Source organism: Aegilops tauschii, chromosome 5 (assembly GCF_002575655.3).
Source record: "Aegilops tauschii subsp. strangulata cultivar AL8/78 chromosome 5, Aet v6.0, whole genome shotgun sequence".
Classification (NCBI taxonomy): domain Eukaryota; kingdom Viridiplantae; phylum Streptophyta; class Magnoliopsida; order Poales; family Poaceae; genus Aegilops; species Aegilops tauschii.
In genome coordinates, this window is record NC_053039.3 from 75,333,162 (window position 1) to 75,351,688 (window position 18,527).

Consider the following 18,527-nt stretch of genomic DNA (forward strand, 5'->3'; position numbering starts at 1 on the left):
CTCACTGCTCATTGGTCACGCGTCTAGAGGCGGCTTTGTGGCGCGAGGAGCGCGTTCTGAAAGGGGTAAAAAAATACGTGTTGCTGCGGTATAGAGGGAAGGGTGGAAACCGTGGTAAACTCGTCTCCGTGTTTGAGGGGGGGAGTAAGTAGTATATATAGGGCATTATCCATTATTAGGCAACGGTTGTAATGGTAGTAAGAATGACAATCATCTTTGCAGTGGACCTGGGAGTGGCAAGCACAAGGGACGAACGGGGGTAACATGTGGGATGCGATCATAGCAGCACTAAAGCATCGGATCCCATCAGAACTCCGAAGTTAAGTGTGCTTGGGCGAGAGTAGTACTAGGATGGGTGACCTCCTGGGAAGTCCTCGTGTTGCATTCCCTTTTTAATTATTTTTTGCGCCTCGTGACAAACATATCGCATGTGCGCGATATATATTAACCCCGTTATATTATTTTTGACATTTGCGATATGTTTTAGCTCGCTGCTCATTGGTCACGCGTCTAGAGGCGGCTTTGTGGCGCGAGGAGCGCGTTCTGAAAGGGGTAAAAAATACGTGTTGCTGCGGTATAGAGGGAGGGGTGGAAACCGTGGTAAACTCGTCTCCGTGTTTGAGGGGGGGGGAGTAAGTAGTATATATAGGGCATTATCCATTATTAGGCAACGGTTGTAATGGTAGTAAGAATGACAATCATCTTTGCAGTGGACCTGGGAGTGGCAAGCATAAGGGACGAAGGCGGGGGTAACATGTCGGATGCCATCATACCAGCACTAAAGCACCGGATCCCATCAGAACTTCGAAGTTAAGCGTGCTTGGGTGATAGTAGTACTAGGATGGGTGGCCTCCTGGGAAGTCCTCGTGTTGCATTCCCTTTTTAGTTAATTTTTGCGCCTCGTGACAAACATATCGCATGTGCGCGATATATATTAACCTCGTTATATTATTTTTGACATTTGCGATATGTTTTAGCTCGCTGCTCATTGGTCACGCGTCTAGAGGCGCCTTTGTGGCGCGAGGAGCGCGTTCTGAAAGGTGTAAAAAAATACGTGTTGCTGCGGTATAGAGGGAGGGGTGGAAACCGTGGTAAACTCATCTCCGTGTTTGAGGGGGGGGGGAGTAAGTAGTATATATAGGGCATTATCCATTATTAGGCAACGGTTGTAATGGTAGTAAGAATGACAATCATCTTTGCAGTGGACCTGGGAGTGGAAAGCATAAGGGATGAAGGCGGGGGTAACATGTGGGATGCGATCATAGCAGCACTAAAGCACTGGACCCCATCAGAACTCCGAAGTTAAGCGTGCTTGGGCGAGAGTAGTACTTGGATGGGTGACCTCTTGGGAAGTCCTCGTGTTGCATTCCCTTTTTAATTATTTTTTGTCCTCGTGACAAACATATCGCATGTGCGCGATATATATTAACCTCGTTATATTATTTTTGACATTTGCGATATGTTTTAGCTCACTTCTCATTGGTCACGCGTCTAGAGGCGGCTTTGTGGCGCGAGGAGCGCGTTCTGAAAGGGGTAAAAAAATACGTGTTGCTGCGGTATAGAGGGAAGGGTGGAAACCGTGGTAAACTCGTCTCCGTGTTTGAGGGGGGGAGTAAGTAGTATATATAGGGCATTATCCATTATTAGGCAACGGTTGTAATGGTAGTAAGAATGACAATCATCTTTGCAGTGGACCTGGGAGTGGCAAGCACAAGGGACGAACGGGGGTAACATGTGGGATGCGATCATAGCAGCACTAAAGCATCGGATCCCATCAGAACTCCGAAGTTAAGTGTGCTTGGGCGAGAGTAGTACTAGGATGGGTGACCTCCTGGGAAGTCCTCGTGTTGCATTCCCTTTTTAATTATTTTTTGCGCCTCGTGACAAACATATCGCATGTGCGCGATATATATTAACCCCGTTATATTATTTTTGACATTTGCGATATGTTTTAGTTCGCTGCTCATTGGTCACGCGTCTAGAGGCGGCTTTGTGGCGCGAGGAGCGCGTTCTGAAAGGGGTAAAAAATACGTGTTGCTGCGGTATAGAGGGAGGGGTGGAAACCGTGGTAAACTCGTCTCCGTGTTTGAGGGGGGGGGAGTAAGTAGTATATATAGGGCATTATCCATTATTAGGCAACGGTTGTAATGGTAGTAAGAATGACAATCATCTTTGCAGTGGACCTGGGAGTGGCAAGCATAAGGGACGAAGGCGGGGGTAACATGTCGGATGCCATCATACCAGCACTAAAGCACCGGATCCCATCAGAACTTCGAAGTTAAGCGTGCTTGGGTGATAGTAGTACTAGGATGGGTGGCCTCCTGGGAAGTCCTCGTGTTGCATTCCCTTTTTAGTTAATTTTTGCGCCTCGTGACAAACATATCGCATGTGCGCGATATATATTAACCTCGTTATATTATTTTTGACATTTGCGATATGTTTTAGCTCGCTGCTCATTGGTCACGCGTCTAGAGGCGCCTTTGTGGCGCGAGGAGCGCGTTCTGAAAGGTGTAAAAAAATACGTGTTGCTGCGGTATAGAGGGAGGGGTGGAAACCGTGGTAAACTCGTCTCCGTGTTTGAGGGGGGGGGGGGAGTAAGTAGTATATATAGGGCATTATCCATTATTAGGCAACGGTTGTAATGGTAGTAAGAATGACAATCATCTTTGCAGTGGACCTCGGAGTGGAAAGCATAAGGGATGAAGGCGGGGGTAACATGTGGGATGCGATCATAGCAGCACTAAAGCACCGGACCCCATCAGAACTCCGAAGTTAAGCGTGCTTGGGCGAGAGTAGTACTTGGATGGGTGACCTCTTGGGAAGTCCTCGTGTTGCATTCCCTTTTTAATTATTTTTTGTCCTCGTGACAAACATATCGCATGTGCGCGATATATATTAACCTCGTTATATTATTTTTGACATTTGCGATATGTTTTAGCTCACTTCTCATTGGTCACGCGTCTAGAGGCGGCTTTGTGGCGCGAGGAGCGCGTTCTGAAAGGGGTAAAAAAATACGTGTTGCTGCGGTATAGAGGGAAGGGTGGAAACCGTGGTAAACTCGTCTCCGTGTTTGAGGGGGGGAGTAAGTAGTATATATAGGGCATTATCCATTATTAGGCAACGGTTGTAATGGTAGTAAGAATGACAATCATCTTTGCAGTGGACCTGGGAGTGGCAAGCATAAGGGACGAACGGGGGTAACATGTGGGATGCGATCATAGCAGCACTAAAGCATCGGATCCCATCAGAACTCCGAAGTTAAGTGTGCTTGGGCGAGAGTAGTACTAGGATGGGTGACCTCCTGGGAAGTCCTCGTGTTGCATTCCCTTTTTAATTATTTTTTGCGCCTCGTGACAAACATATCGCATGTGCGCGATATATATTAACCCCGTTATATTATTTTTGACATTTGCGATATGTTTCAGCTCGCTGCTCATTGGTCACGCGTCTAGAGGCGGCTTTGTGGCGCGAGAAGCGCGTTCTGAAAGGGGTAAAAAATACGTGTTGCTGCGGTATAGAGGGAGGGGTGGAAACCGTGGTAAACTCGTCTCCGTGTTTGAGGGGGGGGGGAGTAAGTAGTATATATAGGGCATTATCCATTATTAGGCAACGGTTGTAATGGTAGTAAGAATGACAATCATCTTTGCAGTGGACCTGGGAGTGGCAAGCATAAGGGACGAAGGCGGGGGTAACATGTCGGATGCCATCATACCAGCACTAAAGCACCGGATCCCATCAGAACTTCGAAGTTAAGCGTGCTTGGGTGATAGTAGTACTAGGATGGGTGGCCTCCTGGGAAGTCCTCGTGTTGCATTCCCTTTTTAATTAATTTTTGCGCCTCGTGACAAACATATCGCATGTGCGCGATATATATTAACCTCGTTATATTATTTTTGACATTTGCGATATGTTTTAGCTCGCTGCTCATTGGTCACGCGTCTAGAGGCGCCTTTGTGGCGCGAGGAGCGCGTTCTGAAAGGTGTAAAAAAATACGTGTTGCTGCGGTATAGAGGGAGGGGTGGAAACCGTGGTAAACTCGTCTCCGTGTTTGAGGGGGGGGAGTAAGTAGTATATATAGGGCATTATCCATTATTAGGCAACGGTTGTAATGGTAGTAAGAATGACAATCATCTTTGCAGTGGACCTGGGAGTGGAAAGCATAAGGGATGAAGGCGGGGGTAACATGTGGGATGCGATCATAGCAGCACTAAAGCACCGGACCCCATCAGAACTCCGAAGTTAATCCTGCTTGGGCGAGAGTAGTACTTGGATGGGTGACCTCTTGGGAAGTCCTCGTGTTGCATTCCCTTTTTAATTATTTTTTGTCCTCGTGACAAACATATCACATGTGCGCGATATATATTAACCTCGTTATATTATTTTTGACATTTGCGATATGTTTTAGCTCACTTCTCATTGGTCACGCGTCTAGAGGCGGCTTTGTGGCGCGAGGAGCGCGTTCTGAAAGGGGTAAAAAAATACGTGTTGCTGCGGTATAGAGGGAAGGGTGGAAACCGTGGTAAACTCGTCTCCGTGTTTGAGGGGGGGAGTAAGTAGTATATATAGGGCATTATCCATTATTAGGCAACGGTTGTAATGGTAGTAAGAATGACAATCATCTTTGCAGTGGACCTGGGAGTGGCAAGCATAAGGGACGAACGGGGGTAACATGTGGGATGCGATCATAGCAGCACTAAAGCATCGGATCCCATCAGAACTCCGAAGTTAAGCGTGCTTGGGCGAGAGTAGTACTAGGATGGGTGACCTCCTGGAAAATCCTCGTGTTGCATTCCCTTTTTAATTATTTTTTGCGCCTCGTGACAAACATATCGCATGTGTGCGATATATATTAACCCCGTTATATTATTTTTGACATTTGCGATATGTTTTAGCTCGCTGCTCATTGGTCACGCGTCTAGAGGCGGCTTTGTGGCGCGAGGAGCGCGTTCTGAAAGGGGTAAAAAATACGTGTTGCTGCGGTATAGAGGGAGGGGTGGAAACCGTGGTAAACTCGTCTCCGTGTTTGAGGGGGGGGGGGGGGAGTAAGTAGTATATATAGGGCATTATCCATTATTAGGCAACGGTTGTAATGGTAGTAAGAATGACAATCATCTTTGCAGTGGACCTGGGAGTGGCAAGCATAAGGGACGAAGGCGGGGGTAACATGTCGGATGCCATCATACCAGCACTAAAGCACCGGATCCCATCAGAACTTCGAAGTTAAGCGTGCTTGGGTGAGAGTAGTACTAGGATGGGTGGCCTCCTGGGAAGTCCTCGTGTTGCATTCCCTTTTTAATTAATTTTTGCGCCTCGTGACAAACATATCGCATGTGCGCGATATATATTAACCTCGTTATATTATTTTTGACATTTGCGATATGTTTTAGCTCGCTGCTCATTGGTCACGCGTCTAGAGGCGCCTTTGTGGCGCGAGGAGCGCGTTCTGACAGGTGTAAAAAAATACGTGTTGCTGCGGTATAGAGGGAGGGGTGGAAACCGTGGTAAACTCGTCTCTGTGTTTGAGGGGGGGGGAGTAAGTAGTATATATAGGGCATTATCCATTATTAGGTAACGGTTGTAATGGTAGTAAGAATGACAATCATCTTTGCAGTGGACCTGGGAGTGGAAAGCATAAGGGATGAAGGCGGGGGTAACATGTGGGATGCGATCATAGCAGCACTAAAGCACCGGACCCCATCAGAACTCCGAAGTTAAGCGTGCTTGGGCGAGAGTAGTACTAGGATGGGTGACCTCTTGGGAAGTCCTCGTGTTGCATTCCCTTTTTAATTATTTTTTGTCCTCGTGACAAACATATCGCATGTGCGCGATATATATTAACCTCGTTATATTATTTTTGACATTTGCGATATGTTTTAGCTCACTGCTCATTGGTCATGCGTCTAGAGGCGGCTTTGTGGCGCGAGGAGCGCGTTCTGAAAGGGGTAAAAAAATACGTGTTGCTGCGGTATAGAGGGAAGGGTGGAAACCGTGGTAAACTCGTCTCCGTGTTTGAGGGGGGGAGTAAGTAGTATATATAGGGCATTATCCATTATTAGGCAACGGTTGTAATGGTAGTAAGAATGACAATCATCTTTGCAGTGGACCTGGGAGTGGCAAGCATAAGGGACGAACGGGGGTAACATGTGGGATGCGATCATAGCAGCACTAAAGCAGCGGATCCCATCAGAACTCCGAAGTTAAGTGTGCTTGGGCGAGAGTAGTACTAGGATGGGTGACCTCCTGGGAAGTCCTCGTGTTGCATTCCCTTTTTAATTATTTTTTGCGCCTCGTGACAAACATATCGCATGTGCGCGATATATATTAACCCCGTTATATTATTTTTGACATTTGCGATATGTTTTAGCTCGCTGCTCATTGGTCACGCGTCTAGAGGCGGCTTTGTGGCGCGAGGAGCGCGTTCTGAAAGGGGTAAAAAATACGTGTTGCTGCGGTATAGAGGGAGGGGTGGAAACCGTGGTAAACTCGTCTTCGTGTTTGAGGGGGGGGAGTAAGTAGTATATATAGGGCATTATCCATTATTAGGCAACGGTTGTAATGGTAGTAAGAATGACAATCATCTTTGCAGTGGACCTGGGAGTGGCAAGCATAAGGGACGAAGGCGGGGGTAACATGTCGGATGCCATCATACCAGCACTAAAGCACCGGATCCCATCAAAACTTCGAAGTTAAGCGTGCTTGGGTGAGAGTAGTACTAGGATGGGTGGCCTCCTGGGAAGTCCTCGTGTTGCATTCCCTTTTTAATTAATTTTTGCGCCTCGTGACAAACATATCGCATGTGCGCGATATATATTAACCCCGTTATATTATTTTTGACATTTGCGATATGTTTTAGCTCGCTGCTCATTGGTCACGCGTCTAGAGGCGCCTTTGTGGCGCGAGGAGCGCGTTCTGAAAGGTGTAAAAAAATACGTGTTGCTGCGGTATAGAGGGAAGGGTGGAAACCGTGGTAAACTCGTCTCCGTGTTTGAGGGGGGGGGGGAGTAAGTAGTATATATAGGGCATTATCCATTATTAGGCAACGGTTGTAATGGTAGTAAGAATGACAATCATCTTTGCAGTGGACCTGGGAGTGGCAAGCATAAGGGACGAAGGCGGGGGTAACATGTCGGTTGCCATCATACCAGCACTAAAGCACCGGATCGCATCAGAACTTCGAAGTTAAGCGTGCTTGGGTGAGAGTAGTACTAGGATGGGTGACCTCCTGGGAAGTCCTCGTGTTGCATTCCCTTTTTAATTATTTTTTGCGCCTCGTGACAAACATATCGCATGTGCGCGATATATATTAACCCCGTTATATTATTTCTGACATTTGCGATATGTTTTAGCTCGCTGCTCATTGGTCACGCGTCTAGAGGCACCTTTGTGGCGCGAGGAGCGCGTTCTGAAAGGTGTAAAAAAATACGTGTTGCTGCGGTATAGAGGGAGGGGTGGAAACTGTGGTAAACTCGTCTCCGTGTTTGAGGGGGGGAGTAAGTAGTATATATAGGGCATTATCCATTATTAGGCAACGGTTGTAATGGTAGTAAGAATGACAATCATCTTTGCAGTGGACCTGGGAGTGGAAAGCATAAGGGATGAAGGCGGGGGTAACATGTGGGATGCGATCATAGCAGCACTAAAGCACCGGACCCCATCAGAACTCCGAAGTTAAGCGTGCTTGGGCGAGAGTAGTACTAGGATGGGTGACCTCTTGGGAAGTCCTCGTGTTGCATTCCCTTTTTAATTATTTTTTGTCCTCGTGACAAACATATCGCATGTGCGCGATATATATTAACCTCGTTATATTATTTTTGACATTTGCGATATGTTTTAGCTCGCTGCTCATTGGTCACGCGTCTAGAGGCGGCTTTGTGGCGCGAGGAGCGCGTTCTGAAAGGGGTAAAAAAATACGTGTTGCTGCGGTATAGAGGGAAGGGTGGAAACCGTGGTAAACTCGTCTCCGTGTTTGAGGGGGGGAGTAAGTAGTATATATAGGGCATTATCCATTATTAGGAAACGGTTGTAATGGTAGTAAGAATGACATTCATCTTTGCAGTGGACCTGGGAGTGGCAAGCATAAGGGACGAAGGCGGGGGTAACATGTGGGATGCGATCATAGCAGCACTAAAGCACCGGATCCCATCAGAACTCCGAAGTTAAGCGTGCTTGGGCGAGAGTAGTACTAGGATGGGTGACCTCCTGGGAACTCCTCGTGTTGCATTCCGTTTTTAATTATTTTTTGCGGCTCGTGACAAACATATCGCATGTGCGCGATATATATTAACCCCGCTATATTATTTTTGACATTTGCGATATGTTTTAGCTCGCTGCTCATTGGTCACGCGTCTAGAGGCGGCTTTGTTGCGCGAGGAGCGTGTTCTGAAAGGGGTAGAAAAATACGTGTTGCTGCGGTATAGAGGGAGGGGTGGAAACCGTGGTAAACTCGTCTCCGTGTTCGAGGGGGGGGGGAGTAAGTAGTATATATAGGGCATTATCCATTATTAGGCAACGGTTGTAATGGTAGTAAGAATGACAATAATCTTTGCAGTGGACCTGGGAGTGGCAAGCATAAGGGACGAAGGCGGGGGTAACATGTGGGATGCGATAATAGCAGCACTAAAGCACCGGATCCCATCAGAACTCCGAAGTTAAGCGTGCTTGGGTGAGAGTAGTACTAGGATGGGTGACCTCTTGGGAAGTCCTCGTGTTGCATTCCCTTTTTAATTATTTTTTGCGCCTCGTGACAAACATATCGCATGTGCGCGTTATATATTAACCCCGTTATATTATTTTTGACATTTGCGATATGTTTTAGCTCGCTGCTCATTGGTCACGCGTCTAGAGGCGGCTTTGTGGCGCGAGGAGCGCGTTCTGAAAGGGGTAAAAAAAGACGTGTTGCTGTGGTATAGAGGGAGGGGTGGAAACCGTGGTAAACTTGTCTCCGTGTTTGAGGGGGGGAGTAAGTAGTATATATAGGGCATCATCCATTATTAGGCAACGGTTGTAATGGTAGTAAGAATGACAATCATCTTTGCAGTGGACCTGGGAGTGGCGAGCATAAGGGACGAAGTGGCGGGGGTAACGTGTGGGATGCGATCATACCAGCACTAAAGCACCGGATCCCATCAGAACTCCGAAGTTAAGCGTGCTTGGGCGAGAGTAGTACTAGTATGGGTGACCTCCTGGGAAGTCCTCGTGTTGCATTCCATTTTTAATTATTTTTTGTGCCTCGTGACAAACATATCGCATGTGCGCGATATATATTAACCCCGTTATATTATTTTTGACATTTGCGATATGTTTTAGCTCGCTGCTCATTGGTCACGCGTCTAGAGGCGGCTTTGTGGCGCGAGGAGCGCGTTCTGAAAGGGGTAAAAAAATACGTGTTGCTGCGGTATAGAGGGAGGGGTGGAAACCGTGGTAAACACGTCTCCGTGTTTTACGGGGGGGGGGGGGGGAGTAAGTAGTGTATATAGGGCATTATCCATTATTAGGCAACGTCTACTGAGAGGGGACAACACCGGCAAACAGAGAAGAAACACGATCAATGCAATGCACAATATGATGCATGCTATGACATGGCAATATGAATGTGTTTTGAGCTAATGCAACTAGCAACATGTTAAATGAAGTTGGTTTGAATCCAAGATTCAAATTCAAACGCCATATGTGGAAATTCAAATGCCATTTACATGATTTGTCCTAAACAGTAGCTATAAGTTGCTCTAAACAGAACTCACGGCGACAACTTGCACCAAATGCACATGAATTCGAGGAAGTCACTACTTTCATCCAAACATATCGTTCATGAGATAGCACGAAGAAAATGCTAGCACAAGTTTCCAACACTAACTTAATGTTCAACACGAGCCATGGAGAAGATAAGAATGTTGCCGATGGGCTCAATAGCAACTCATCGGAATTTCCATATCACTGGACTTCCACCATCATGTGAACACGGTGATAGCATTGGTCAGATCCAAAAGATATAATGGTGTATGCTCGAGGGATCAACCACGAGTAAGACAACATTACGAACACCATGGGTTCTGATTTGATTTGACGATAGCCCATACTCAAATCAAAGATTGGTAAGATAATAGATCCAACAACTGAACACGAGGACCAATCGATGGAGATATCATCTTTCTTCAACACACACACACAAAAATATATCCCTTAGGGATGAGCATGGTCGGACAAGCTTTTATCTTCCAACTCTCCAAGTTGTTGTTTGGCTTAACCAACTAGCTCAGGGGTATCCAACACAAATTCTTGGAGAAAGAGTGGTTTATTGGAAAACCAACTTGATCACGAACTCAACATAGCGATCAGGTGACAACTTGGTGATCCCTCCGAGAAGATATTCGGAAAATCACTAACCACCGATATGTTACTAAGCTCGAGAACAATCTTGCTTTTCAGGGCAAGACGATGTGATCCAGAGAGTGATGGATTGACACAATCCTATCTCGTTGATCGAGGTGTGCACTAGGGAAAATGGACTAGGTCGCACGATAAATCTTAGGATGATGATTCAGTAACCAACACGCTAAGAATGAGATTGTTGTCCATTAACTACCAAGCAACGGGGTTGCTAGGAGTATTGATTTCACACATCATAGTTCACTTGTCAGCATTCCGGTTACAACCAACACGGAGACCGAGAGATGAATAATGATGGCGAGAAGTATCACTACATCAAGAATTCATGAGAGATTGTGCAATTCTCACGTCATTCTTGATATGAAAGAGGGTGACATTCCAAGGTAGAACAGATCAAAGGCTGGATTGGCAATTGATCTGCGGAATACAACTACTTTGACCCAATCCTCGAAATGGATGAGGTACTGGAGTTTTTTTTCTCCTAGTCATTCTGAAATAGAATGGCTTGACAGACAACAAAAATAATAGGCATCGATAACACGGATGCACAACTAGTCCTGACTATCAATTGATAGACGGGGGTCGGAATACAACTAAAGAGGGACAATCCAAAGGAACATATAATTTTCTAAGTTGCGGATGCATAGATTTAGTATGTCAAACAAGTTCAACATATTTCTTCCAGATAATCCATGCAGAAAGGTAGGACTGGCAGATTCACAATGCAGAATGGAGAACTCATCAAGAGCACTCTGGTTGTGATCTTTTGGTTCAAAGAACTTCTGCCATAGTGGTTCATGGTATTGGAAGAACGATATACCACAGACCTCGAGGACTATCGCAAAGGTTACTAATATCCTAAAGGTACGAGCAACACTATCAACACGAGGTAAGTAGAGTGAATCTCGGGTCAAGAACCCAGGAGTAGAATACCTACTACTAAATAGCATCATACGGGATGCTTTCGAGAATAACGGCCAGAATCATCACACTGGGAACACAAAACATGGCTAGATTATTAGGTGGTTCTCTAGGACACCTAGGGTCATAATAATAGCTCCAACATGAATGTCGAGGCAATAGAGTACCTCAACTCAGCAATTAGTGTGGTTAATCTGGCCCAAAAGGATATCGGGGTCAGAAAGAAGGGATTTGCAAACGCATCAGACTATTTAGAAACTTGGGGTGACTCGGACAGCATAACGGCTGTAAATGCTCAAAAATATTTGAGACATCCTGCAAAATGGTGGCATAACCACTCAACAACATCATAATACCAAGGTTCTGGTTCAACTGACAACATACTAAAAGTAGTAGAAACTGAACTGAGGCCTAGAACCAACAATCTCATAAGTCAACAGATTAGTAACATGTGATCCTGATAGATAGATGAGAAGCCTAGTTCTTAATCCCCGCAGAAAGAAGAGGGTGACTCAGATCAGAAGGGCATAAGGTATAAGGAGTAAAAAGAGCCTTACGTTCCCTTCCGCAATCAATTCCCTTATATAACTAAAGCATTTCTAGACTCAACTTCGACCAGTTTGGCTTGGTAATCCTACAGGCAGTCAGGCTCTGATACCAAAGCTGTCAGGACCCTGATTCCAAGTCACATCGATCTAGCCGGTAACACCTCATATCACTTTGCGGCCTCACGCACGGTATTCCCACGGGTGTCGCCTTACCATGGCCCGGGACCGTTTGCGCCTTTTGGCTCACGAATATGATAGTGTCGCCAGCATCCATATGACAGAGAACCCGGGCCGACATGACTAGTCGTGAACCCAAAGTGGCACTAACTTACGGGGACAGGCATACATGAATCAACATCGAGCATGTCGGTCAGCAGCGTGTGAATCCGGGCTGTAGCACTGGGCTAACAGGACTCCGGGAACCCGGGCTGTAGCAGGCTAGGCAGGACTCCGGATGTCACCGCGTGACATTTCCCCGAAGGGACAGACACAGGAACGAAGTGAATCACATGCCGGCCAGTCAAGTGTTCCGGAGCAGTAGTGCTGAGCTAGCAGGACTCCGGTGAACCGGGCTGTAGCGGACTACTATGGCTCATGGAAGCACAAGACTACATTTCCCCATAAGAGAGGCTACCAAGGATAAACAACTAGGTTGTCGGATCCCACACATACCAAGCATTTCAATCATACACACAATATGTTCGATATGTGCAAATACAACATGGCATCACAACAAGACTCTACGACTCAGAGTATTTATTCTTTAGGCTCCGAGGAGCGAGATATTACAAACATGGGTCTCATGACCCAACATTCAGAGCATACAAGTCAAAGCACATGCGGAAGCTTAACATGTCTGAGTACAGACATCTACAAATGAAAAAGGCTGAGAAGCCTGACTATCTACCAGATCCTGCCGAGGGCACAAGATCGTAGCTGAGGTACCAAGCTAAACGTCGAAGTCCACACAGCACTACTAGCGAGACTGACGTCTCTCTGCAAAACATAAAATAGGCAAACGTGAGTACAAATGTACCCAGCAAGACTTACATCAGAACTATCTACATATGCATCAGTATCAAAAGGGGGTGGTGGAGTTTAACTGCAGCAAGCCAGCTTTGACTCGGTGGCTATCCTAAGCTACAATTGCAAGTAACTCTTTTGAGGTGGCGCACATGAGTCCACATATTCACCATATCAATACACCACTATGGATCCGCTCCCGTCTCCCTACGAGAACGCCATCCACAACACTCATGCTTATCTTGTGAGTTTTAGTGTATCCACTTTCACTTGTCTATGAACTGTACAGGCAACCCAGAAGTCCTTTACCGCGGACACGGCTATTCGAATAGATGATCTTAACCCTGCAGGGGCGTACTTCTTCACACATGCTCTCGCCACTTACCACCATGTACACGTCGTGTATCTCGGCAACCTTCAAGCGGAAGCCTGGCGAGGGAGTCGGCCACGACCTGACTAACCACACAAGTCTCTCGTCCAGGTTTATCGCCCATTCGGGTTCCATCCGCAAGGAGATCCGGCCGGGGTGTCGCTCACGGCCCCAAACAATGTGTACAGGGTTCCCAAGCCCACCTCGACGGATGGATCTACGCTTGGTACACCGTGCCACGGTGCCTAGTCTGTCCCAAGCCCACCTGTACCGGGTACCACTTGGTAGACTACTAACACAACCTACAAACACCAGAAACTAGTTGCAACTCCTGGACAGAGATCGAGGCGGTTAATAAGCCGAGAGGGGTCGAGTTACGGGAACCCAATGTGTGGTAGTAACTGTTCATGGATCACAAACACAGAACTCAGTTCCTGAGGACGGCTTCAATGAGACAACCCACCATGTACTCCTACATGGCCTCTCACCGCTACCTTTACCAAATCGTGTTCACACACTTAGCTCTCACACAGTAGGACATGTTCACAACTTTCCAATTCATTCCCGATGAATTAGACCTGACACAACTCTAAGCAATAGCAGGCATGACAAACAAGCATGAATGAGTAGGCACATCAGGGCTCAAACAACTCCTACTCATGCTAGTGGGTTTCATCTATTTACTGTGACAATGACAGGTCATGCAATGGAAAGGGGTTCAACTACCGCAGCAAGTAACAGATGAAACGTTGTTGTCCTAATGCTGTAAAAGAGAGCAGGAGCGAGAGAGTGGGATTGTATCAGAATGAACAAGCGGGTTTTGCTTGCCTGACACTTCCGAAGATAGTATAGCTCTTCATCGGTCTCATCGATCGCATTGGTCACGCATCTAGAGGCGGCTTTGTTGCGCGAGGAGCGTGTTCTGAAAGGGGTAAAAAAATACGTGTTGCTGCGGTATAGAGGGAGTGGTGGAAACCGTGGTAAACTCGTCTCCGTGTTTGAGGGGGGGGGAGTAAGTAGTATATATAGGGCATTATCCATTATTAGGCAATGGTTGTAATGGTAGTAAGAATGACAATCATCTTTGCAGTGGACCTGGGAGTGGCAAGCATAAGGGACGAAGGCGGGGGTAACATGTCGGATGCGATCATACCAGCACTAAAGCACCGGATCCCATCAGAACTCCGTAGTTAAGCGTGCTTGGGCGAGAGTAGTACTAGGATGGGTGACCTCCTGGGAAGTCCTCGTGTTGCATTCCATTTTTACTTATTTTTTGTGCCTCGTGACAAACATATCGCATGTGCGCGATATATATTAATCCCGTTATATAATTTTTGACATTTGCGATATGTTTTAGCTCGCTGCTCATTGGTCACGCGTCTAGAGGCGGTTTTGTGGCACGAGGAGCGCGTTTTGAAAGGTGTAAAAAAATACGTGTTGCTGCGGTATAGAGGGAGGGGTGGAAACCGTGGTAAACTCGTCTCCGTGTTTGAGGGGGGGGGGGAGTAAGTAGTATATATAGGGCATTATCCATTATTAGGCAACGGTTGTAATGGTAGTAAGAATGGCAATCATCTTTGCAGTGGACCTGGGAGTGGCAAGCATAAGGGACGAAGGCGGGGGTAACATATCGGATGCGATCATACCAGCACTAAATCACCGGATCCCATCAAAACTTCGAAGTTAAGCGTGCTTGGGCGAGAGTAGTACCAGGATGGGTGACCTCCTGGGAAGTCCTCGTGTTGCATTCCTTTTTTTATTATTTTTTGCGCCTCGTGACAAACATATCGCATGTGCGCGATATATATTAACCTCGTTATATTATTTTTGACATTTGCGATATGTTTTAGCTCGCTGCTCATTGGTCACGCGTCTAGAGGCGGCTTTGTGGCGCGAGGAGCGCGTTCTGAAAGGGGTAAAAAAATACGTGTTGCTGCGGTATAGAGGGTGGGGTGGAAACCGTGGTAAACTCGCCTGCGTGTTTGAGGCGGGGGGGGGGGGGGAGTAAGTAGTATATATAGGGCATTATCCATTATTAGGCAACGGTTGTAATGGTAGTAAGAATGACAATCATCTTTGCAGTGGACCTGGGAGTGGCAAGCATAAGGGACGAAGGCGGGGGTAACATGTCGGATGCGATCATACCAGCACTAAAGCACCGGATCCCATCAGAACTCCGAAGTTAAGCATGCTTGGGCGAGAGTAGTACTAGGATGGGTGACCTCCTGGAAAATCCTCGTGTTGCATTCCCTTTCTAATTATTTTTTGCGCCTCGTGACAAACATATCGCATGTGCGCGATATATATTAACCCCGTTATATTATTTTTGACATTTGCGATATGTTTTAGCTCGCTGCTCATTGGTCACGCGTCTAGAGGCGGATTTGTGGCGCGAGGAGCGCGTTCTGAAAGGGGTAAAAAAATACGTGTTGCTGCGGTATAGAGGGAGGGGTGGAAACCGTGGTAAACTCGTCTCCGTGTTTGAGGGGGGGGGGGAGTAAGTAGTATATATAGGGCATTATCCATTATTAGGCAACGGTTGTAATGGTAGTAAGAATGACAATCATCTTTGCAGTGGACCTGGGAGTGGCAAGCATAAGGGACGAAGGCGGGGGTAACATGTCGGATGCGATCATACCAGCACTAAAGCACCGGATCCCATCAAAACTCCGTAGTTAAGCGTGCTTGGGCGAGAGTAGTACTAGGATGGGTAACCTACTGGGAAGTCCTCGTGCTGCATTCCCTTTTTAATTATTTTTTGCGGCTCGTGACAAACATATCGCATGTGCGCGATATATATTAACCCCGTTATATTATTTTTGACATTTGTGATATGTTTTAGCTCGCTGCTCATTGGTCACGCGTCTAGAGGCGGTTTTGTGGCGTGAGGAGCGCGTTCTGAAAGGGGTAAAAAAATACTTGTTGCTGCGGTATAGAGGGAGGGGTGGAAACCGTGGTAAACTCGTCTCCGTGTTTGAGGGGGGGGGGAGTAAGTAGTATATATAGGGCATTATCCATTATTAGGCAACGGTTGTAATGGTAGTAAGAATGACAATCATCTTTGCAGTGGACGTGGGAGTGGCAAGCATAAGGGACGAAGGCGGGGGTAACATGTCGGATGCGATCATACCAGGACTAAATGACCGGATCCCATCAGAACTCCAAAGTTAAGCGTGCTTGGGCGAGAGTAGTACTAGGATGGGTGACCTCCTGGGAAGTCCTCGTGTTGCATTCCCTTTTTAATTATTTTTTGCGCCTCGTGACAAACATATCGCATGTGCGCGATATATATTAACCCCGTTATATTATTTTTGACATTTGCGATATGTTTTAGCTCGCTGCTTATTGGTCACGCGTCTAGAGGCGGCTTTGTGGCGCGAGGAGCACGTTCTGAAAGGGGTAAAAAAATACGTGTTGCTGCGGTATAGAGGGAGGGGTGGAAACCGTGGTAAACTCGTCTCCGTGTTTGAGGGGGGGGTGGATTAAGTAGTATATATAGGGCATTATCCATTATTAGGCAACGGTTGTAATGGTAGTAAGAATGACAATCATCTTTGCAGTGGACCTGGGAGTGGCAAGCATAAGGGACGAAGGCGGGGGTAACATGTGGGATGCGATCATAGCAGCACTAAAGCACCGGATCCCAACAGAACTCCGAAGTTAAGCGTGCTTGGGTGAGAGTAGTACTAGGATGGGTGACCTCGTGGGAAGTCCTCGTGTTGCATTCCCTTTTTAATTATTTTTTGCGCCTCGTGACAAACATATCGCATGTGCGCGATATATATTAAACCCGTTATATTGTTTTTGACATTTGCGATATGTTTTAGCTCGCTGCTCATTGGTCACGCGTCTAGAGGCGGCTTTGTGGCGCGAGGAGCGCGTTCTGAAAGGGGTAAAAAAATACGTGTTGCTGCGGTATAGAGGGCGGGGTGGAAACCGTGGTAAACTCGTCTCCGTGTTTGAGGGGGGGAGTAAGTAGTATATATAGGGCATTATTCATTATTAGGCAACGGTTGTAATGGTAGTAAGAATGACAATCATCTTTGAAGTGGACCTGGGAGTGGCAAGCATAAGGGACGAAGGCGGGGGCAACATGTCGGATGCGATCATACCAGCACTAAAGCACCGGATCCCATCAAAACTCCGAAGTTAAGCGTGCTTGCGCGAGAGTAGTACTAGGATGGGTGACCTCCTGGGAAGTCCTCGTGTTGCATTCCATTTTTAATTATTTTTTGTGCCTCGTGACAAACATATCGCATGTGCGCGATATATATTAATCCCGTTATATTATTTTTAACATTTGCGATATGTTTTAGCTCGCTACTCATTGGTCACGCGTCTAGAGGCGGTTTTGTGGCGTGAGGAGCGCGTTCTGAAAGGGGTAAAAAAATACTTGTTGCTGCGGTATAGAGGGAGGGGTGGAAACCGTGGTAATCTCGTCTCCGTGTTTGAGGGGGGGGAGTAACTAGTATATATAGGGCATTATCCATTATTAGGCAACGGTTGTAATGGTAGTAAGAATGACAATCATCTTTGCAGTGGACCTGGGAGTGGCAAGCATAAGGGACGAAGGCGGGGGTAACATATCGGATGCGATCATACCATCCCTAAAGCATCGGATCCCATAAGAACTCCGAAGTTAAGCGTGCTTGGGCGAGAGTAGTACTAGGATGGGTGACCTCCTGGGAAGTCCTCGTGTTGCATTCCCTTTTTAATTATTTTTTGCGCCTCGTGACAAACATATCGCATGTGCGCGATATATATTAACCCCGTTATATTATTTTTGACATTTGCGATATGTTTTAGCTCGCTGCTCATTGGTCACGCGTCTAGAGGCGGCTTTGTGGCGCGAGGAGCGCGTTCTGAAAGGGGTAAAAAAATACGTGTTGCTGCGGTGTCGAGGGAGGGGTGGAAACCGTGGTAAACTCGTCTCCGTGTTTGAAAGGGGGAGTAAATAGTATATATAGGGCATTATCCATTATTAGGCAACGGTTGTAATGGTAGTAAGAATGACAATCATCTTTGCAGTGGACCTGGGAGTGGCAAGTATAAGGGACGAAGGCGGGGGTAACATGTCGGATGCGATCATACCAGCACTAAAGCACCGGATCCCATCAGAACTCCGAAGTTAAGCGTGCTTGGGCGAGAGTAGTATTAGGATGGGTGACCTCTTGGGAAGTCCTCGTGTTGCATTCCGTTTTTAATTATTTTTTGTGCCTCGTGACAAACATATCGCATGTGCGCGATATATATTAACCCCGTTATATTATTTTTGACAT

The 18,527-nt window shown here is 46.7% G+C and overlaps 28 non-coding genes across 28 annotated transcripts; all 28 read left to right on the forward strand.

Annotated features, from left to right (window-relative positions):
* The first annotated feature begins 269 nt into the window (after positions 1–269).
* LOC141023997 (5S ribosomal RNA) lies at positions 270–388 on the forward strand. The gene has a single exon (XR_012185595.1). It is a non-coding gene; the product is annotated as a 5S ribosomal RNA (ribosomal RNA).
* A 371-nt stretch (positions 389–759) lies between these two features.
* On the forward strand, positions 760–878 carry LOC141024486 (5S ribosomal RNA). Its single transcript, XR_012186084.1, has one exon. It is a non-coding gene; the product is annotated as a 5S ribosomal RNA (ribosomal RNA).
* A 373-nt stretch (positions 879–1,251) lies between these two features.
* LOC141024215 (5S ribosomal RNA) lies at positions 1,252–1,370 on the forward strand. The gene has a single exon (XR_012185813.1). It is a non-coding gene; the product is annotated as a 5S ribosomal RNA (ribosomal RNA).
* Positions 1,371–1,737: 367 nt separating this feature from the next.
* Positions 1,738–1,856, forward strand: LOC141023998 (5S ribosomal RNA). Its single transcript, XR_012185596.1, has one exon. It is a non-coding gene; the product is annotated as a 5S ribosomal RNA (ribosomal RNA).
* A 371-nt stretch (positions 1,857–2,227) lies between these two features.
* Positions 2,228–2,346, forward strand: LOC141024487 (5S ribosomal RNA). The gene has a single exon (XR_012186085.1). It is a non-coding gene; the product is annotated as a 5S ribosomal RNA (ribosomal RNA).
* Positions 2,347–2,721: 375 nt separating this feature from the next.
* On the forward strand, positions 2,722–2,840 carry LOC141024024 (5S ribosomal RNA). The gene has a single exon (XR_012185622.1). It is a non-coding gene; the product is annotated as a 5S ribosomal RNA (ribosomal RNA).
* A 367-nt stretch (positions 2,841–3,207) lies between these two features.
* On the forward strand, positions 3,208–3,326 carry LOC141023999 (5S ribosomal RNA). The gene has a single exon (XR_012185597.1). It is a non-coding gene; the product is annotated as a 5S ribosomal RNA (ribosomal RNA).
* A 372-nt stretch (positions 3,327–3,698) lies between these two features.
* LOC141024488 (5S ribosomal RNA) lies at positions 3,699–3,817 on the forward strand. The gene has a single exon (XR_012186086.1). It is a non-coding gene; the product is annotated as a 5S ribosomal RNA (ribosomal RNA).
* A 371-nt stretch (positions 3,818–4,188) lies between these two features.
* LOC141024466 (5S ribosomal RNA) lies at positions 4,189–4,307 on the forward strand. The gene has a single exon (XR_012186064.1). It is a non-coding gene; the product is annotated as a 5S ribosomal RNA (ribosomal RNA).
* A 367-nt stretch (positions 4,308–4,674) lies between these two features.
* LOC141024245 (5S ribosomal RNA) lies at positions 4,675–4,793 on the forward strand. The gene has a single exon (XR_012185843.1). It is a non-coding gene; the product is annotated as a 5S ribosomal RNA (ribosomal RNA).
* A 376-nt stretch (positions 4,794–5,169) lies between these two features.
* LOC141024295 (5S ribosomal RNA) lies at positions 5,170–5,288 on the forward strand. Its single transcript, XR_012185892.1, has one exon. It is a non-coding gene; the product is annotated as a 5S ribosomal RNA (ribosomal RNA).
* A 372-nt stretch (positions 5,289–5,660) lies between these two features.
* LOC141023969 (5S ribosomal RNA) lies at positions 5,661–5,779 on the forward strand. Its single transcript, XR_012185567.1, has one exon. It is a non-coding gene; the product is annotated as a 5S ribosomal RNA (ribosomal RNA).
* Positions 5,780–6,146: 367 nt separating this feature from the next.
* On the forward strand, positions 6,147–6,265 carry LOC141024137 (5S ribosomal RNA). Its single transcript, XR_012185734.1, has one exon. It is a non-coding gene; the product is annotated as a 5S ribosomal RNA (ribosomal RNA).
* Positions 6,266–6,635: 370 nt separating this feature from the next.
* On the forward strand, positions 6,636–6,754 carry LOC141024478 (5S ribosomal RNA). Its single transcript, XR_012186076.1, has one exon. It is a non-coding gene; the product is annotated as a 5S ribosomal RNA (ribosomal RNA).
* Positions 6,755–7,128: 374 nt separating this feature from the next.
* Positions 7,129–7,247, forward strand: LOC141024455 (5S ribosomal RNA). Its single transcript, XR_012186053.1, has one exon. It is a non-coding gene; the product is annotated as a 5S ribosomal RNA (ribosomal RNA).
* A 370-nt stretch (positions 7,248–7,617) lies between these two features.
* Positions 7,618–7,736, forward strand: LOC141023970 (5S ribosomal RNA). The gene has a single exon (XR_012185568.1). It is a non-coding gene; the product is annotated as a 5S ribosomal RNA (ribosomal RNA).
* Positions 7,737–8,105: 369 nt separating this feature from the next.
* Positions 8,106–8,224, forward strand: LOC141023592 (5S ribosomal RNA). The gene has a single exon (XR_012185192.1). It is a non-coding gene; the product is annotated as a 5S ribosomal RNA (ribosomal RNA).
* Positions 8,225–8,597: 373 nt separating this feature from the next.
* LOC141024144 (5S ribosomal RNA) lies at positions 8,598–8,716 on the forward strand. The gene has a single exon (XR_012185741.1). It is a non-coding gene; the product is annotated as a 5S ribosomal RNA (ribosomal RNA).
* A 372-nt stretch (positions 8,717–9,088) lies between these two features.
* Positions 9,089–9,207, forward strand: LOC141024800 (5S ribosomal RNA). Its single transcript, XR_012186297.1, has one exon. It is a non-coding gene; the product is annotated as a 5S ribosomal RNA (ribosomal RNA).
* Positions 9,208–14,387: 5,180 nt separating this feature from the next.
* LOC120971164 (5S ribosomal RNA) lies at positions 14,388–14,506 on the forward strand. The gene has a single exon (XR_005765615.1). It is a non-coding gene; the product is annotated as a 5S ribosomal RNA (ribosomal RNA).
* A 374-nt stretch (positions 14,507–14,880) lies between these two features.
* Positions 14,881–14,999, forward strand: LOC141024146 (5S ribosomal RNA). Its single transcript, XR_012185743.1, has one exon. It is a non-coding gene; the product is annotated as a 5S ribosomal RNA (ribosomal RNA).
* Positions 15,000–15,379: 380 nt separating this feature from the next.
* On the forward strand, positions 15,380–15,498 carry LOC141023838 (5S ribosomal RNA). The gene has a single exon (XR_012185435.1). It is a non-coding gene; the product is annotated as a 5S ribosomal RNA (ribosomal RNA).
* Positions 15,499–15,872: 374 nt separating this feature from the next.
* Positions 15,873–15,991, forward strand: LOC141024302 (5S ribosomal RNA). Its single transcript, XR_012185899.1, has one exon. It is a non-coding gene; the product is annotated as a 5S ribosomal RNA (ribosomal RNA).
* A 373-nt stretch (positions 15,992–16,364) lies between these two features.
* LOC141024303 (5S ribosomal RNA) lies at positions 16,365–16,483 on the forward strand. The gene has a single exon (XR_012185900.1). It is a non-coding gene; the product is annotated as a 5S ribosomal RNA (ribosomal RNA).
* A 374-nt stretch (positions 16,484–16,857) lies between these two features.
* On the forward strand, positions 16,858–16,976 carry LOC141024238 (5S ribosomal RNA). The gene has a single exon (XR_012185836.1). It is a non-coding gene; the product is annotated as a 5S ribosomal RNA (ribosomal RNA).
* Positions 16,977–17,346: 370 nt separating this feature from the next.
* LOC141024134 (5S ribosomal RNA) lies at positions 17,347–17,465 on the forward strand. Its single transcript, XR_012185731.1, has one exon. It is a non-coding gene; the product is annotated as a 5S ribosomal RNA (ribosomal RNA).
* Positions 17,466–17,836: 371 nt separating this feature from the next.
* Positions 17,837–17,955, forward strand: LOC141024328 (5S ribosomal RNA). Its single transcript, XR_012185925.1, has one exon. It is a non-coding gene; the product is annotated as a 5S ribosomal RNA (ribosomal RNA).
* Positions 17,956–18,325: 370 nt separating this feature from the next.
* LOC141025075 (5S ribosomal RNA) lies at positions 18,326–18,444 on the forward strand. The gene has a single exon (XR_012186572.1). It is a non-coding gene; the product is annotated as a 5S ribosomal RNA (ribosomal RNA).
* Positions 18,445–18,527: the final 83 nt, after the last annotated feature.